A 20,018-nucleotide genomic window follows, 5' to 3' on the forward strand; every position below is an offset into this window, starting at 1 on the left:
TTCTTAGAATACTTTTCACCTCTCATCTGAGTTGACTTCATCAGTTCATGATCTTGGACTTAGATCGCTCACATCTAGTCTTAGACTTAGTTTGGTCACATCGAGTATTAGACTTAGATTGGTCACATTTAGACTTAGATTGGTCACGTCGAGTCTTAGACTTAGATTGGTCACGTCGAGTCTTAGACTTAGATTGGTCACGTCGAGTATTAGACTCAGATTGGTCACATCGAGTATTAGACTCAGATTGGTCACATCGAGTCTTAGACTTAGATTGGTCACGTCGAGTCTTAGACTTAGATTGGTCACATTGAGTATTAGACTGGTCACATCTAGTCTTAGACTTAGATTGGTCACATCGAGTCTTAGACTTAGATTGGTCACATTTAGACTTAGATTGGTCACGTCGAGTCTTAGACTTAGATTGGTCACGTCGAGTCTTAGACTTAGATTGGTCACGTCGAGTATTAGACTCAGATTGGTCACATCGAGTATTAGACTCAGATTGGTCACATCGAGTCTTAGACTTAGATTGGTCACGTCGAGTCTTAGACTTAGATTGGTCACATTGAGTATTAGACTGGTCACATCTAGTCTTAGACTTAGATTGGTCACATCGAGTCTTAGACTTAGATTGGTCACATTGAGTCTTAGACTTAGATTGGTCACATCTAGTCTTAGACTTAGATTGGTCACATCGAGTATTAGACTTAGATTGGTCACATCTAGTCTTAGACTTAGATTGGTCACATTGAGTATTAGACTGGTCACATCTAGTCTTAGACTTAGATTGGTCACATCGAGTTTTAGACTTAGATTGGTCACATCGAGTATTAGACCTAGATTGGTCACATTTAGACTTAGATTGGTCACGTCGAGTATTAGACTCAGATTGGTCCCATCTAGTCTTAGACTTAGATTGGTCACATCTAGTCTTAGACTTAGATTGGTCACATCGAGTATTAGACTTAGATTGGTCACATCGAGTATTAGACTTAGATTGGTCACATCTAGTCTTAGACTTAGATTGGTCACATTGAGTATTAGACTGGTCACATCTAGTCTTAGACTTAGATTGGTCACATCGAGTCTTAGACTTAGATTGGTCACATCGAGTCTTAGACTTAGATTGGTCACATCGAGTATTAGACTTAGATTGGTCACATCGAGTCTTAGACTTAGATTGGTCACATCGAGTATTAGACTGGTCACATCTAGTCTTAGACTTAGATTGGTCATATTGAGTCTTAGACTTAAATTGGTCACATCGAGTCTTAGACTATGATTGGTCACATCAAGTCTTAGACTGGTCACATCTAGTTTTAGACTTAGATCGGTCTCATCTAGCCTTAAACTTAGATTGGTCACATCTAGTCTTAGACTTATATTGGTCACATCCGGTCTTAGGCATGGATTGGTCAGATCTGGTCTTAGACTTAGATCGTTCTCATCTAGCCTTAGACTTATATTGGTCACATCTAGACTTAGATTTGTCACATCATGTCTTAGACTTAAGATCGGTCACATCTAGTTTTAACCTTAGACTTACATTGGTCACATCTAGATTTAGACTTAGATTGGTCACATCGAGTCTTAGACTGAGATTGGGCACATCTAGTCTTAGACTTAGATCGTTCTCATCTAGCCTTAGACTTATATTGGTGACATCTGGTCTTAGGCATAGATTGGTCACATCTGGGGCCGTATTTATCAAGCTTCTTAGAATTACTCCTAAGAAGTCTGCTAAGAGTTGACTTAAGAGTAAATAAATTCTTCGCTGAAAGCTGCACTTAAAAGTTAGTTATCAAGCGTCTTACTCACACTTTCAGCGAAGTGTAGGACTGAATCTTAAGTGTCACACTCAGAGCTGAATTACGACATTACTATGTGCCGTAAACGGAATTTTAGGTGACGTAATTTCTGTGTCCAAAGAAATGACCAATCACGGAAGGGAATCCGTTGTCTAAGAATAAAGAAATATCTTAGAAATATTTAAGTGGACAATGGGAGTGTATATTTTGACAAACTACAAAATAATACAAAACAAACTAGTCCCCGCACTCGCGCTACCACTCCCTCTCTTCTCTCGCCCATACACTGACGTCACTCACCTCACATGTTGTCACCTATTAAAGGGCCACACACATACGCTACTCTCATAACATTTTCTTTCCAATTCATTAATTAGGCAACTAATTTGAAACTGGTGTGGGTGGCTCTATATATACTAGCCCATTGCAGCCACATGCAGAAATCAACAAGGAATCGAAAATGATTAAATCTGTGACAAAAATAATACCCGCTCTGTCTAAACGATACCGTTTGATCAGCTGCTCGTCATCAAACAAAGCTAGGACATCCTTCCGCTCCCTGAACGTTCGCGCACGTCTCTCTCGCCTCAGTGCCATCCCCTGCTGGCAACTCCTAACCACTTAAGACACCTCTGAAGGTCTCTTAAATATCGTGGAGAGTAGGAGTGGTTCTTAGACTTAAGAAAGTTGATAAATAGCTTTTATTCTTAAGTTTGAGAGTAGGACTAAATTTCGCAAATTCTCAGGACTTAAGTGTAAAATGGCACTCTAAGACGCTTGATAAATACGGCCCCTGGTCTTAGACATAAATCGGTCACATCTAGACTTAGATTTGTCACATCATGTCTTAGACTTAAGATCGGTCACATCTAGTCTTAACCTTAGACTTACATTGGTCACATCTAGTGTTAGACTTAGATTGGTCACATCGAGTCTTAGACTTAGATCGTTCTCATCTAGTCTTAGACTTAGATTGGTCACATCGAGTCTTAGACTTATATTGGTCACATCTGGTCTTAGGCATAGATTGGTCAGATCTGGTCTTAGACATAAATCGGTCACATCTAGACTTAGATTTGTCACATCGAGTCTTAGACTTAAGATCGGTCACATCTAGTCTTAACCTTAGACTTAGATTGGTCACATCTAGTCTTAGACTTAGATTGGTCACATCTAGTCTTAGACTTAGATTGGTCACATCTGGTCTTAGACTTAGATTGGTCACATCTGGTTTTAGGCATAAATCCTTACACTCTTAATGTTCATAGAAGTGTATATAGAATACTCGATCAGAAGATATGAATATTTATGACCATGTGATTTACTTTATTGTCAACATCAAAACTTGCGATGTTAAATATTTGATATAAAAACAATAGTTAAAGTGTAGTGTCACGTTTCAGACGTGCGATCTGATGTACGTGGACAATTCTGACATCTGCCCCTACTAGCTTCATATCAATGCACGGACACGCCCCTTTGGACTAAGCTAGTAGGGGCAAAGCAGAAATCGACTGAATTGTCAAGTAGCGTTCCTTTACAGTAGGACTCAAGTTATATTAATAATAATATTTTGTAGCTATATTAAAGTCCCCAACATTTGTGAGAGTCCATTTTACATGAAGTATGACAAATATGAAATGTTTGTTAGCTAGCAAATTGTAATGTATTTGAGTTTGAATAATATTAATGTCAATTATATACATATAAATAACAAACATTGACATTGTTTAAACTCAAATACTTTATAATTTGCATATTTGCTGGCACTTGTTCTTTTTTTTTTTTTTTACAAATAAAAGTAAAAATAATTTTAAAAAGTAAAAAAAAAAAGAATAGAAAAGCAAAGTTAAAAACATGATGTATATGGTTGTATGTATATTCTGGCCACTTTGAATTTTTTGGCACTTAAAACGTAAAAAAAATAAATAAATCAAACATAAAAAACAACATAAAAAAAAAAAAATAAGTTTGAGAAAAATTTTACTAAAAAAAGAAACCAAAGAAAGGTTACTAAAAATATATACATTTGAAAATGATGTATGTACAAACAAATTATATAAACAAATACAATTTTATATATATATAATTGACATTAACGTTAACATTATTCAAACTCAAATACATTACAATTTGCATAAACAATTGATGAGGACGTTATTGTATGACAGGCAGGTTGCTGAATCCTACTTAACCACTAGATGACGACAAAGGTACATTATACGTTGTACACGCACAATCAGCATACAATGTGCGTGGTCGCCATCTAGTGGTTGTTTTGGGGAACTTCGGCAAGCTAGACTCGGGAAGATTCATTCCCCATCGTGCATTGCGGCTTCCACAAGCGCCGTCAAAACAAAACACACTGGTACAAAATAATTGTCAACTTCCTGTTGAGAAACATCGAACTTCAGTATAAAAGTGGTTTTAGATAAATATAAAAAGTGTGTGCGTGTTAATGGAGACAAAAATGACGAGGAAGCTTATTTTCCTTCCTTCGTACTTGTCGCCTTTTTTCGTTTGTGACGTATACAACCGTGTCGCCACTGTGACGTCATCCTGCCACGCCCCCCACTTCTGAACTCACAAGGCAACATTAAAAATACAGTATTTTGTCATTACGATTATATTATTCATGCACACATCTATGAATAATATCTATATTTACCATGATCAGCCCTTAAACATCTGACAGTAAATATGTGCTGTGACGTCACTTGATTAAAAAAAACATGTTTAGTGTATTTAGCAAAGGGCTTCACAATAAAAGCACAAGATCCTGAAAGAACAACATGGCGAATAAGTTTTTTTTTGTTTTTTTTTACCAACAACGGTGACTCCGATGGCCAAGAGGAGGGCGATACAACAGATTTTTTTCTTAACATTTATATAATGTGTGAAAGTGAGTGGAGTGACGCCGCCGCCTCAACATGTCACCATGGCAACATGGAGCGTCTCCTTTGGCTCAAATTTTAATTCTTATTCAATCATAACAAACTTTTACTGGTACTTTCTTACTTTTCTCAATAAAATTCTGATTCATGTTGCTATGTTAATATAGTATTATATTAAAGTTCACAAACTATTATATGATTGTTAATAAAATACTACATAAAGCTAATATAGTATTATATTAATTTTCATAAACTGTTATATGAATGTTAATATAATACTATATAAAGCTGATATAGTACTATATTATTGTTGATATAATATATGAAAATATAACACTATAATGCAAACATAGTATTATATTAATGTTCATAAACTATTATATAAATGTTAATATAATACTATATAAGGCTAATATAGTACTATTTTATTTTTTATATAATATATGAAAATATAACACTATAATGCTAACATAGTATTATAATAATGTTCATAATGAGTGTTAATATAATACTATATAAAGCTAATATAGTACTATATAATTGTAAAGCAAATAGAACTAGATGTTTCAATCCCTTTGGTAAGTAGGAACAATCTTGACGGTAGCAGTCGGTGTGGAGTGGTGAAAGGGAGGGTAAGTATGTCATTGGGGTCTTCAGGTGGGCACCCTGCTTCATCGACGTTTCGTTGATTGAAGCCCACGACGTCTCCAGAGGGCTCAACGATGTACCTAGAGTCCCAGGTACACCCCCCTCCATGCCATACCCTCCATATCCTGTTGGACTCTGCATGGCAGGGTCGTCCTTTTCCCTGAGTCGGGCCTAAGCCTGACCGCATACCATTGTCTGTCATTTTACTGCCCAAATGGGGTCCTTGCGCTTAATCCAGAGCCAGTTGCTGGCTTTTTCGGCAGCTCTTGACATGGACTTGATAGTCTGTTGGAGGGAGCGTCCTTTCACCCCCATTTTTCTCAACAGACTGATGGTAGATGTGGCAATAAATCCCCTGCATCCCACCTCTACTGGGAAAATGCTGGTCTTCCAGCCGTTCTGGGATGCTTCAGCTGCCAGGTCAGAATATTTGTTGTTTTTTTTTGTCCGCTAACTTTTTGCAACTCAACGCTAAGAAAACGGAAACGCTGATTATCGGTCCTGCTCAACACCGACATCTATTTAATAATACCACCTTAACATTTGACAACCAAACAATTAAACAAGGCGACTCGGTAATGCGGGATGGTTTTCTGTTGGCCCCGCTGTGGACTGGACTCTCGCTGATGTGTTGGATCCACTGTGGACTGGACTTTCACAATGTTATGTCAGACCCACTCGACATCCATTGCTTTCGGTCTCCCCTAGAGGGGGGTGGGGGGGGGGGTTACCCACATATGCGGTCCTCTCCAAGGTTTCTCATAGTCATTCACCGACGTCCCACTGGGGTGAGTTTTTCCTCGCCCGTATGTGGGCTCTGTACCGAGGATGTCGTTGTGGCTTGTGCAGCCCTTTGAGACGCTTGTGATTTGGGGCTATATAAATAAACATTGATTGATTGATTTGTTTCCCTTCGTAAGCCTCTTCAACCCCTTCTTCCCATGGTACTGTCAGCTCCACGACATAAGCCAGTTTTGCTGTTGGAGACCACAGAACCATGTCTGGCCGGAGTGTTGTAGCCATTATTTCTGGGGGAAACACAAGCTTTTTATCTAGGTCCACTTCCAATTTCCAATCTCGAGCCGACTGCAGGATGCTTGCATTATTTGGTGTTGTTTGACACTCTTGATGTTGGCCAGCTGGTACAAATTGTGTGAAGTGGACCTTTCCTGCTGGTGTTTGTGGGAGATTGTTTGTGGTGGTTCGCCTCTGTTCCAGTGTTGATGCAAGCTCTCTGAGTACTTGGTTATGCCGCCAAGTATAGCGTCCTTGGGTGAGACTTATAGTACACCCTGATAGGATATGCCTTAGAGATGCAGGTACTTGACACAGGGAACAGGCGGGATCTTCTCCGTACCAGGTTTTCAGATTTATGGGGGACGGTAGCAGGTCGTACGTGGCTCTGATGATAAAACTCAGTCGTGCTCTCTCCATCCGCCAGATGTCATACCAGTTGAGCTTTATCTTCTCCAGGCTTTACCAGTTGGTCCATCTCCCCTGCTTGGCCATTGAGACGGCTTTAGCATGTCGCCCTCCCTCCTCCTGTCTCCTGACTTCCTCTACTACTAGCCGTCTCTTCTGCTCTGATGTTGCTTTGTGCCATAGGGGAGGTTTCGGGATGAGTCCGAGCCCTGCTCTCCCATGCTGTACTTGCCCAACCACATCTCTGAATTGAAGAGCAGACTTTGCACTCTGAACAGCTTCTGATGGAATCCACTTCCTTCCGGCTGTTACTCGGGGGGGCCGCTGTTCGAATGACTGCATCCTCAGTTTCAGTTAGCGTCATGACCAGCCTTGCTTTGGTGCATTTGAATTCTTCCACCAGTCCTGAGATTGGTCATTCCAATTTGCCATGCCCATATAGTCCAATAGAACTGAAGCATCTTGGAACTCCAAGCCACTGTTTCAGCTGTGTGCTTATCACACGTTCCTATTTTTCAACCTTGGTGATGGGGATTTCGTACACAGTTAAAGGCCACAAGAGTCTTGGGAGTATGCCAAATTGAAAACACCACAACGTAAGTTTTCCTGGCAACAAGGTTTTATTGATGCGATCCATGTAAGTGATGGTATCCTTTTTTAGTTGCTCAAACTGTTCGGTGTCTTTGAGCCTTGCGTCGTACCACCTTCCCAAGCTCTTTACTGGCATTTCTGAAACAGTTGGTACTGGTGTTCCGCTGACATGAAATCTCTGGTCTGTGACTTGGCCTTTCACAATGGAGATACTTCTGCACTTGCTGGGCTTTAACTTCATCCGTGCCCATGTTATATTTGAATGAATATTTAATTAATATAATACTATATAAAGCTGATATAGTACTATATTATTGTTGATATAATATATGAAAATATAACACTATAATGCAAACATAGTATTATATTAATGTTCATAAACTATTATATAAATGTTAATATAATACTATATAAAGCTAATATAGTACTATTTTATTTTTGATATAATATATGAAAATATAACACTATAATGCAAACATAGTATTATATTAATGTTCATAAACTATTATATAAATGTTAATATAATACTATATAAAGCTAATATAGTACTATTTTATTTTTGATATAATATATGAAAATATAACACTATAATGCAAACATAGTATTATAATAATGTTCATAATGAGTGTTAATATAATACTATATAAAGCTAATATAGTATTATATAATTGTTGATATAATATATGAAAATATAACACTATATTGCAAACATAGTATTATATTAATATAGAATTAATGTTAATATAATATTATATTAATGTTAATATAATACAATATTGTTAAATATAGTTTTATTGTTAATGTAACACTATATAAAGCTAATATAGTATTATATTAATGTTGATATAATGTATGAAAATATAGCACTATATAATGCAAACACAGTATATTAATGTAGAATTATGTTAGTGTTCATATATTGTATTAATGTTAATATAATACAATATTGTTAATATAGTTTTGTTGATGTAATACTATATAATGCTAATGTAGTATTATATTAATGCTCATATAATATATGAAAATATAACACTATATAATGCAAATATAGTATTATATTAATACAGAATTATATTCATACAATATATAAATTGTAATACAATATTGGTAATATAGTATTATTGTTGACGTAATACTATATAATGCTAATATGGTATTATTGGGGCGGCGTGACTCAGATGGTAGAGCGGCCACCAACCATGTCACTGCCGTTGTGTCCTTGGGCAAGACACTTGACCCCCCTTTGCTCCCAGTGGGAAGTCCACTGGTGTGTGAATGTTTGAGACTCCCTTGCAAGACCTTCTTCATCTCAGTGGGACTGTCCTGACTAAAGGATTCAGTTGGTAACACTGAATAGTTCCATGACTAAATGTTGTCTGTGTTGGTCCTGCCATCCAGGGTCTACCCCAACCCCTTGTCCAGGGTCTACACCGCCCTCCTTGTCCAGGGTCTACACCGCCCTCCTTGTCCAGGGTCTACCCCAACCCCTTGTCCAGGGTCTACACCGCCCTCCTTGTCCAGGGTCTACTCCAACTCCTTGTCCAGGGTCTACACCGCCCTCCTTGTCCAGGGTCTACTCCAACCCCTTGTCCAGGGTCTACCCCAACTCCCTTGTCCAGGGTCTACCCCACCCCTTTTGACCAGGGCCTACCGTTGTCCAAGGTCTACCCTGCCCTCCTTGACCAGGGTCTACCCTTAAAAATAAATGGATAATGCTAATAGAGTATTGATGCTAATGCAGTATTGATGCTAATACAGTATTGATGCTAAGAGTATTGACGCTAATACAGTATTGATGTTAATGCAGTATTGATGCTAATAGAGTATTGATGTTAATGCAGTATTGATGTTAATGCAGTATTGATGCTAATAGAGTATTGATGCTAATACAGTACTGATGCTAATACAGTATTGATGCTAAGAGTATTGATGCTAATACAGTATTGATGCTAAGAGTATTGACGCTAATACAGTATTGATGTTAATGCAGTATTGACGCTAATACAGTATTGATGCTAAGAGTATTGATGCTAATACAGTATTGATGCTAAGAGTATTGACGCTAATACAGTATTGATGCTAATACAGTATTGACGCTAATAGAGTATTGATGCTAAGAGTATTGATGCTAATACAGTATTGATGCTAAGAGTATTGACGCTAATACAGTATTGATGTTAATGCAGTATTATTGCTCATACACTATTGATGCTAATACAGTATTGATGCTAATACAGTATTGATGTTAATGCAGTATTATTGCTCATACACTATTGATGCTAATACAGTATTGATGCTAATACAGAATTGATGCTAAGAGTATTGATGCTAATACAGTATTGATGCTAATACAGTATTGATGTTAATGCGGTATTAATGCTCATACACTATTGATGCTAATACAGTATTGATGCTAATAGAGTATTGATGCTAATAGAGTATTGATGCTAATACAGTATTGAGGCTAATACAGTATTGATGCTAATAGAGTATTGATGTTAATACAATATTGATGCTTATAGAGTATTGATGCTAATAGAGTATTGATGCTAATGCAGTATTGCAGCTAATAGAGTATTGATGTTAATACAGTATTAATGCTAATAGAGTATTGATGTTAATACAGTATTGATGCTAATAGAGTATTGATGTAATACAGTATTGATGCTAATAGAGTATTGATGTAATACAGTACAGTATTGATGCTAATAGAGTATTGATGCTAATACAGTATTGAGGCTAATACAGTATTGATGCTAATAGAGTATTGATGTTAATACAATATTGATGCTAATAGAGTATTGATGTTAATACAATATTGATGCTTATAGAGTATTGATGCTAATAGAGTATTGATGCTAATGCAGTATTGATGCTAATGCAGTAATATTGCTCATACACTATTGATGCTAATACAGTATTGATGCTAATACAGTATTGATGTTAATGCAGTATTATTGCTCAAACACTATTGATGCTAATACAGTATTGATGCTAAGAGTATTGATGCTAATACAGTATTGATGCTAATACAGTATTGATGCTAAGAGTATTGATGCTAATACAGTATTGATGTTAATGCAGTATTAATGCTCATACACTATTGATGCTAATACAGTATTGATGCTAATAGAGTATTGATGCACAGTATTCATGCTAATACAGTATTGATGCTAATACAGTGTTGAGGCTAATACAGTATTGATGCTAATATAGTATTGATGCACAGTATTGATGCTAATACAGTATTGATGCACAGTATTGATGCTAATACAGTATTGATACTAATATAGTATTAATAAAATACTGTGTATGAGATGACGTAATGTAAATAGTGCACATTGGACTAAGCTAGTAGGGGCAGCTGTCAGCCATGATGTGATTGTCTCTGGCTTCATGTCAATATTTGCATGTTTTTTCTTAGTTTTTTCCTTTCTTAGTTTTCCACATTTAGCATATATTAGCATCGTATTCCTGGCAACTGTATATGTCAAACATTTAAATAAACAAATGTTTAAAAAAAACAAGCTACAGGGGCTGCTCATATCGCACATGATATCACACACAATTAAACACTCTGCAGGACTGCTTATATCGCACATGATCCCACACACAAGTAAACACCGCAGGACTGCTTGTATCACACATGATATCGCACACAAGTAAACACGCTGAAGGACTGCTTGCATCGTACATGATATCGCACACAAGTAAATACTCTGCAGGACTGCTTGTATCCCAAATTTTTAGTTTTTATGATATCACACACAAGTAAACACGGTGCAGGACTCCTTGTATCGCACATGATATCACACAAAGAAACAGTTGCAGGACAACTTGTATCGCAGATGATATCACACACAAGTAAACACTCTGCAGGACTGCTTGTATCGCACATGATATCGCACCCAAGTAAACACACTGCAGGACTGCTTGTATCGCACAGGATATCACACACAAGTAAATACTCTGCACGACTGCTTGTATCCCAAATTTTAAGTTTTTATGATATCACACACAAGTAAACACGGTGCAGGACTGCTTGTATCGCACATGATATCACACAAAGAAACAGTTGCAGGACAACTTGTATCACAGATGATATCACACACAAGTAAACACTCTGCAGGACTGCTTGTATCGCACATGATATCGCACACAAGTAAACACGCTGCAGGACTGCTTGTATCCCAAATTTTAAGTTTTTATGATATCACACACAAGTAAACACGGCGCAGGACTGCTTGTATTGCACATGATATTACACAAAGAAACAGTTACAGGATCGCTTGTATTGCACATGATATCACACACAAGGAAAAACGTGCAGGACAACTTGTACCGCAGATGATATCACACACAAGTAAATACTCTGCAGAACTGCTTGTATCGCACATGGTGTCAAACACAAAATAAACACTCTGCCGGATTGCTTGTATCGCACATGATATCACACACAAGTATACACTCTGCAGGACTGCTTGTATCGCACATGATATCGCACACAAGTAAACACGCTGCAGGACTGCTTGTATCGCACATGATATCACACACACAAGTAAACACGCTGCACGGCTGCTTATATCGCACATAGTATCACACACACAAGTAAACACGCTGCAGGACTGCTTGTATCCCAAATGTTAAGTTTTTATGATATCACACACAAGTAAACACGGCACAGGACTGCTTGTATTGCACATGATATTACACAAAGAAACAGTTGCAGGATCGCTTGTATTGCACATGATATCACACACAAGGAAAAACGTGCATGACAACTTGTACCGCAGATGATATCACACACAAGTAAATACTCTGCAGGACTGCTTGTATCGCACATGGTGTCAAACACAAAATAAACACTCTGCCGGATAGCTTGTACCGCACATGATATCACACACAAGTATACACGTGCAAGACAGCTTTTATCGCACATGATATCACACACAAGAAAACATGCTGCACGGCTGCTTATGTCGCACATGATATCACACACACAAGTAAACGCGCTGCACGGCTGCTTATATCGCACATGATATCACACAAGTAAACACGCTGTAGGACTGCTTGTATCGCACATGATATCACACACAAGTAAATACTCTGCAGGTTTGCTTGAATCCCATATGATATCACACACAAGTAAACACGCTCCAGGACTGGTTGTATCGTACATGATATCAAACACAAATAAACACTCTGCAGGACTGCTTGTATCGCACAGGATATCACACACAAGGAAACACATGCAGGACAGCTTGTATCGCAGATGATATCACACACAAGTAAACACTCTGCTGGACTGCTTGTATCGCACATGATATCACACAAGTAAACACATTGCAGGACTGCTTGTATCGTACATGATATCAAACACAAATAAACATTCTGCAGGACTGCTTGCATTGCACATGATATCACACACAAGGAAACACGTGCAGGACAGCTTGTATCACAGATGATATCACACACAAGTAAACACGCTCCAGGACTGCTTGTATTGCACATGATATCACACACAAGTAAACACGCTGTAGGACTGCTTGTATCGCACATGACATCAAACACAAGTAAACACTCTGCAGGTTTGCTTGAATCCCATATGATATCACACACACAAGTAAACGCACTCCAGGACTGCTTGTATCGCACACGATATCACACACAAGTAAACACGCTGCAGGACTGGAGCTGGTTTGGAGCGACTGGACAGGACAGATTCTTAACTATTATCCCGAGGGCCCGACTGTGGACGCTGGAGGGCCGCATCCGCCCCTGGGGCCGTTGTTTGTCAGTTCTAATCTATCCTTGCAATTAAATTGCATTTAATTTATAGCAAAGTCTATCCTATCATATCATATTTGGATCTTTTTCAAATTAATTGACATTTTTAAGTTAATTGAAATAATGCCAACAAGCATTAGTAATACAACTATACCCATCCATCCATTTTCTACCGCTTCTATCTCTCTATGGCAGGGGTCACCAACCTTTTTGAAACCAAGAGCTACTTCTTGGGTAGTGATTAATGCGAAGGGCTACCAGTTTGATACACACTTAAATAAATTGCCAGAAATAGCCAATTTGCTCAATTTACCTTTAACTCTATGTTATTATTAATAATTAATGATATTTACACCTAATTGAATGGTTTAAAAGAGGAGAAAACACAAAAAAAATGACGATTACATTTTGAAACATAGTTTATCTTCAATTTCGACTCTTTAAAATTCAAAATTCAACCGAAAAAAAGAAGAGAAAAACTAGCTAATTCGAATCTTTTTGAAAAAATTAAAAAAATAATTTATGGAACATCATTAGTAATTTTTCCTGATTAAGATTAATTTTAGAATTTTGATGACATGTTTTAAATAGGTTAAAATCCAATACGCACTTTGTTAGAATATATAACAAATTGGACAAAGCTATATTTCTAACAAAGACAAATCATTATTTCTTCTAGATTTTCCAGAACAATTTTTTTTTAAAAGAAATTCAAAAGACTTTGAAATAAGATTTAAATTTGATCCTACAGATTTTCTAGATTTGCCAGAATATTTTTTTTGAATTTTAATCCTAATAAGTTTGAAGAAATATTTCACAAATATTCTCCGTCGAAAAAACAGAAGCTAAAATGAAGAATTAAAATAAAATGTATTTATTATTCTTTCCAAAAAAAAAAAAAAAACTTGAACATAGATTTAAATTGTCAGGAAAGAAGAGGAAGGAATCTAAAAGGTAAAAAGGTATATGTGTTTAAAAATCCTAAAATCATTTTCAAGGTTGTATTTTTTTCTCTAAAATTGTCTTTCTGAAAGTTATAAGAAACAAAGTAAAAAAAACAATGAATTTATTTAAACAAGTGAAGACCAAGTCTTTAAAATATTTTCTTGGATTTTCAAATTCTATTTGAGTTTTGTCTCTCTTAGAATTAAAAATGTCGAGCAAAGCGAGACCAGCTTGCTAGTAAATAAATAAAATTTAAAAATAGAGGCAGCTCACTGGTAAGTGCTGCTATTTGAGCTATTTTTTAGAACAGGCCAGCGGGCTACTCATCTGGTCCTTACGGGCTACCTGGTGCCCGCGGGCACCGCGTTGGTGACCCCTGCTCTATGGTATATGTTTGTAATTATACACATTTAAGTCATTATTTAAAAATGCATTTTTTATTCTGTCTTGGTTGACCCTCCATTGCAAAGAGGAAACATATATATAATATTAATATATCATTTCTGGTACAACCGTCAAGTACATAGCATACGTATTCAACGTATTTAAGAATAAGTACGAACGTGCCCATAGAAAAATGTACCTTTTTTTTAGCCAGCGGCACGGCGCCTTTAGGGGATTTGTAGTTTTAATGGCAAGAAGTTCATGGCCTGGCGAGGAGGGTTTCCGCAGGGAGAAAACTACAATTCCCAAGGAGCTCCGCCAACGTGTTCCTTGTCAATATGGCTGTTGTCACACAGACAAAGCGCACACTAATCATTCGCCTCTGATTAGAAATCCTCGGGAAACATTCAGACATCAAAACTGCATCACAACGCGGCCTCGGTTCCCTCCGAGGTGGGCCCTTCGGTCGTGTCGTGGACTGCAAATGTTCAAGTGGACGATTTAACGCCAGGTAAGCGTGTAGTTTGTCACACAGCACGCTGGAAATGATGCTATATGTATATCAAATCGCCGCTAACCGAAGCTAATGGCACAGTTAGCATGTTGTGCTAACTATTAGCACCGCTAGCATGTCGTGCTAACTGTTAGCACGGCTAGCATGTCGTGCTAACTGGCACTTTAATGTTTCCAAAACAAACCAGTTGCTGCTCATTTGCCTTGTTTTTTTTAAAGACCCTGGGGGCTAAACGGAATGGTTAGCATAACGTAAGTTAGCAGGTAAGAAGGGCGTGAAAGAAGCTACTTGTCTTGCCCTCAAGTGATGAATTAAAAACACACATTTGTGCTCTTGAATGTAATCAACAAACACATGCTGGGAGACGACTTACGCAATAGAAAGTGGATATTAGGACAGCAACGTGTACAGTGGTGCTATAATATAGAATAGAATAGAAAGTACTTTATTGCAGTGTTTTTCAACCTTTTCTGAGCCAAGGCACCTTTTTTTTTAGAGATGTCCGATAATGGCTTTTTTTGCCGATATCCCGATATTGTCCAACTCTTAATTACCGATACCGATGTAAACCGATACCTATATACACAGTCGTGGAATTAACACATTATTATGCCTAATTGTGTTGTGATGCCCCGCTGGATGCATTAAACAATGTAACAAGGTTTTCCAAAATAAATCAACTAAAGTTATGGAAAAAAGTGCCAACATGTGCATTATTTTTAACATGCCTCAAAACAGCAGCTTGGAATTTGGGACATGCTCTCCCTGAGAGAGTATGAGGAGGTTGAGGTGGGCGGGGTTGAGGTGGGGGGCTAGGAGGTGGCGGGGGGGGGGGGGGGGTATGTTGTAGCGTCCCAGAAGAGTTAGTGCTGCAAGGGGTTCTGGGTATTTGTTCTGTTGTGTTTATGTTGTCCAAAGACATGCACCTGGGGATAGGTTGATTGGCAACACTAAATTGGCCCTAGTGTGTGAATGTGAGTGTGAATGTTGTCTGTCTATCTGTGTTGGCCCTGTGATGAGGTGGCGACTTGTCCAGGGGGCACCCCGCCTTCCGCCCGAATGCAGCTGAGATAAGCTCCAGCGACCCCCCCGCGACTCCAAAAAGGGACAAGCGGTAGAAAATGGATGGATGTTTATGTTGTGTTACGGTGCGGATGTTCTCCCGAAATGTCAATCAATCAATCAATGTTTATTTATATAGCCCTAAATCACAAGTGTCTCAAAGGGCTGTGTTTGTCATTCTTGTTTGGTGTGGGTTCACAGTGTGGCGCATATTTGTAACAGTGTTAAAGTCGTTTATACATCCACCCTCAGTGTGACCTGTATGGCTCTGGACCAAGTATGATTTGCATTCACTTGTGTGTGTGAAAAGCCGTAGATAGTATGTGACTTGGCCGGCACGCAAAGGCAGTGCCTTTAAGGTTTATTGCCGCTCTGTACTTCTCCCTACGTCCGTGTACACAGCGGCGTTTTAGAAAGTCATGCATTTTACTTTTTGAAACCGATACCGATAATTTTGAAACTGATACCGATAATTTCCGATATTACATTTTAAAGCCGATATCGGCAGTCCGATATTATCGGACATCTAATTTTTTTCATTGAAAAAATCCAGACGGACACCACCAGCAGAAATCATTGAAAAATGATAGTCAGTAGCCGATGTTGACAATAAAAAGTTGTTCTCGCAATTGTTGGATATCAATTCAAATCATAACCAAGCATGCATCACTATTGCTCTTGTCTCAAAGTAGGTGTATTGTCACGACCTTTTCACATCAAGCCGTGACTTAGTTGGAGTTTTTTGGTGTTCTCCTGTGTGTAGTGTTTTAGTTCTTGTCTTGCGCTCCTATTTTGGTGGCTTTTCCTCTTTTGTTGGTATTTTCCTGGAGCAGTTTCATGTCTCCCTTGAACGCTATTCCCCGCACCTGCTTTGTTTTAGCAATCAAGACTATTTAAGTTGTGCGGACGGTATCCTTCTTTATGGGGACATTGTTGATTGTCATGTCTAAGTCTTTGCTGTTGTCCAGCATTCTGTTTTTGTTTACTTTGCAGCCAGTTCAGTTTTAGTTTCGTTCTGCATAGCCATCCCTAAGCTTCAATGCCTTTTCTTAGCGGCACTCGCCTCTTATTTATTTTTGGTTTAAGTGTTAGATACCTTTTTACCTACACACTGCCTCCCGCATAGTCTGTTCACCACAAACCATGTTCCTGTGGTTGAAAAACACTGCTTTATTGATACCTGGGGGAAATTCAGCACCAGAGTTCGCTCACAATAAACAATAAACACTTGGGTATTTTTTACATGTGAATAATATAATTATACAGCATTATTCACATGTGAATAATATAAATACAGTCTATTACACAGCATTATTCACATGTGAATAATATAAATACAGTCTATTACACAGCATTATTCACATGTAAATAATATAAATAGTCTATTATACAGCATTATTCACATGTGAATAATATAAATACAGTCTATTATACAGCATTATTCACATGTGAATAATATAAATACAGTCTATTATACATTCAAGTACAGTCAAAAAGGAACATATGCATTATACCAGTGGTCCCCAACCTTTTTGTGAAATAAATTTTTTTTTTATTTGAATTTTTTTTATTTAATTTTTTTTTTCATAAAGAAATACAATAATGTGTGCTTACGGACTGTATCCCTGCACACTGTATTGATCTATATTTATATATAATGTATATATTGTGATTTTTATGTTGAATTAATAAAAAAATAAAACATTATTTATTTATTTTTATTTCTTGTGCGGCCCGGTACCAATCGGTACCGGTGGTTGGGGACTACTGCATTATACAGTCTGATGGCTGTTGGTATGAAGGACTTCCTGTGATAAGAGAAACGCAATATGGCCCAAACTGCACCCACATGCGACCTGTCATAGACGGGGTTCGTATGGGTGCTTAAAAACCTTGAAAATGCTTGGATTTTAATGTTGTGTTTTCAAAGTTTGAAAAATGCTTGAATTTTGGGTGAAGTGCTTGTAAATGCTTGGACATGTTCATCATATTTCTCGGCAGTCTGACTCAATAGGTTAATTGTAAAATGGAAAAAAATTAAAATAAGTTTCCTTAAAAATGCACGCTTTATCTGTTGTCTTTGCATGAGCCCTTACATTAGGTTGTTGTCATGCGGCTCTGTGTCGCCCCCAAGAGGACAGTGGTGCATCGGTCCATCATGCCGGGAGGTTGTCGTTTTAATAAACTTTGGATGGAAAATGACCAATACAAAACTTTGGATAAAACGTGGACCAAATCCACGTGTAGCCTGCTGCAAAGTGTGCGAAACGGAAATCCAGCTTTTCGCAATGGGAGAGTCGGCTCTCTCGAGTCATATGAAAGGTAAACCACAGAGATTACTAGCCCTACAAGTTAACTCACGTTTTGCTTTCTAACCTTTTGGTACATGCTAGACCTAAACTGTGAGATCAGCGCTAGATGACATGTTAATTACAGACAGTTATTATGAGCTATAAAAGGAAAAAAGCGAGCGTTTGTCAATGATAAATTATAATGTTAAGAATTTCCCTCAACTAAAAATCGTTGTTATAGCCACAGTTATAAGGCTAGATATGCTTAATGAAAGGTGACTGAGGTGTTGTGAAACAAACAACATATTTTCCTTTAATGTATTATCCTTATATTAATGTGGAACAGTTTTGTTAATAAATGAGTGAAATTGACATTCTGAGGGTGCGTGTATTTATATCACATTATGCAGTTTACAAGCACAAATACGGTGAGAATCAATCCGTGCTGTTCAATGTCATTGAGTGGTGGAAGTAAGAAAAAGAACAAGACATTTGAAAAACAACACAAATGGAGACACGTTTGCAAACACCAATGACATTGAATAGTCACACTGTTTCATTTTCTATGCCCCATTCAGTTAATAACTGCTGGTTCAATGTTAGGCTTAGGTTTTAGCAGATTTTCCTTATTTTTCCTACAGACAGCATTTGGTGACCTCAAACAACAAGGCTATGGATTGATTCACACTGGTTTTCGCCTTTTGAAGGGTACTGTAAAAACTGGAAAATTGATCTTGAAAGTCCTTAAAAAGTGCTTGAATTTGGCCATGGAAAAGGTGTACGAACCCTGCATATTCTCTAGTCTGCAATAAATGCAAGCACCGTTTTCGTCATTGTTTTAAAACTATTGCTGAGTAGTTACACAGTCACGTAAATGCCTGAAGGCATGGCTAATGATCACTGGAACAGTTTGGTGAGTAACAAAGTCTCTTAGAAAAACACCAAAATCACTGCAACTTCCGTACATGTGTATGTTTTTTTTTTTTAAAGAGACCGGTACTAACAAAGTAGTGCATTATTATTTAATTTAAATAGGCACTATAATGCCTTATTTATTTTTATTTTTCATGGAAATAATGGTGCGTTGTGGTGACATTGTTGGTAATATGACCCAAAGTGCATGCGAGGCAACACACACACACAGAGCACTTGCAAGCAGAATCAGTGTAGATAGAGAAGAGAGAGAATATTACAATATACAATTAATAACCGACTTGTATTCGTCTGTGTTCACCAAGTTGAAGGGGAGGAGATTTTTCACCATCATTCTCGTTAGCTTGTGAGTAATGTTGTTACTCTCCTCCTCACTCATCTTGCTGCGCTCTGCGTTATACCTCGCCATGATAAATGGGTTAACGCTCTGTGCCACAGAGCAAACACTGCCCTGGTCACTCTGGCTGTCATGAATGTCATCATCTGAAATAGGATAACGTTAACATTATCTTAATTCACATCTTGCAAGCACTAGTTTATTAGACAGACCTGCAAACTCTGGATTGATAGATTGATTGAGACTTTTATTAGTAGGTTGCACAGTGAAGTACATATTCCGTACAATTGACCACTAAATGGTAACACCCGAATAAGTTTTTCAACTTGTTTAAGTCGGGGTCCACTTAAATTGATTCATGATACAGATATATACTATCATATATACTATCATCATAAT

General features: G+C 37.7%; 1 protein-coding gene across 4 annotated transcripts in view; it reads left to right on the forward strand.

Moving 5' to 3' along the window:
* Positions 1 to 14,768: 14,768 nt before the first annotated feature.
* The window catches only part of hmbox1b (homeobox containing 1 b), a 48,058-nt gene continuing 42,808 nt past the window's right edge, over positions 14,769 to 20,018 (forward strand). For all 4 annotated transcript variants that reach the window (XM_062034700.1, XM_062034701.1, XM_062034702.1 and 1 more), the window contains exon 1: positions 14,769 to 14,993. The gene's annotated coding sequence lies outside the window, so the exon portion shown is untranslated. The remainder of the gene's footprint in view (positions 14,994 to 20,018) is intronic.

The sequence above is a fragment of the Entelurus aequoreus genome, linkage group LG23 (assembly GCF_033978785.1).
Source record: "Entelurus aequoreus isolate RoL-2023_Sb linkage group LG23, RoL_Eaeq_v1.1, whole genome shotgun sequence".
In the NCBI taxonomy this organism is placed as follows: Eukaryota; Metazoa; Chordata; class Actinopteri; order Syngnathiformes; family Syngnathidae; genus Entelurus; species Entelurus aequoreus.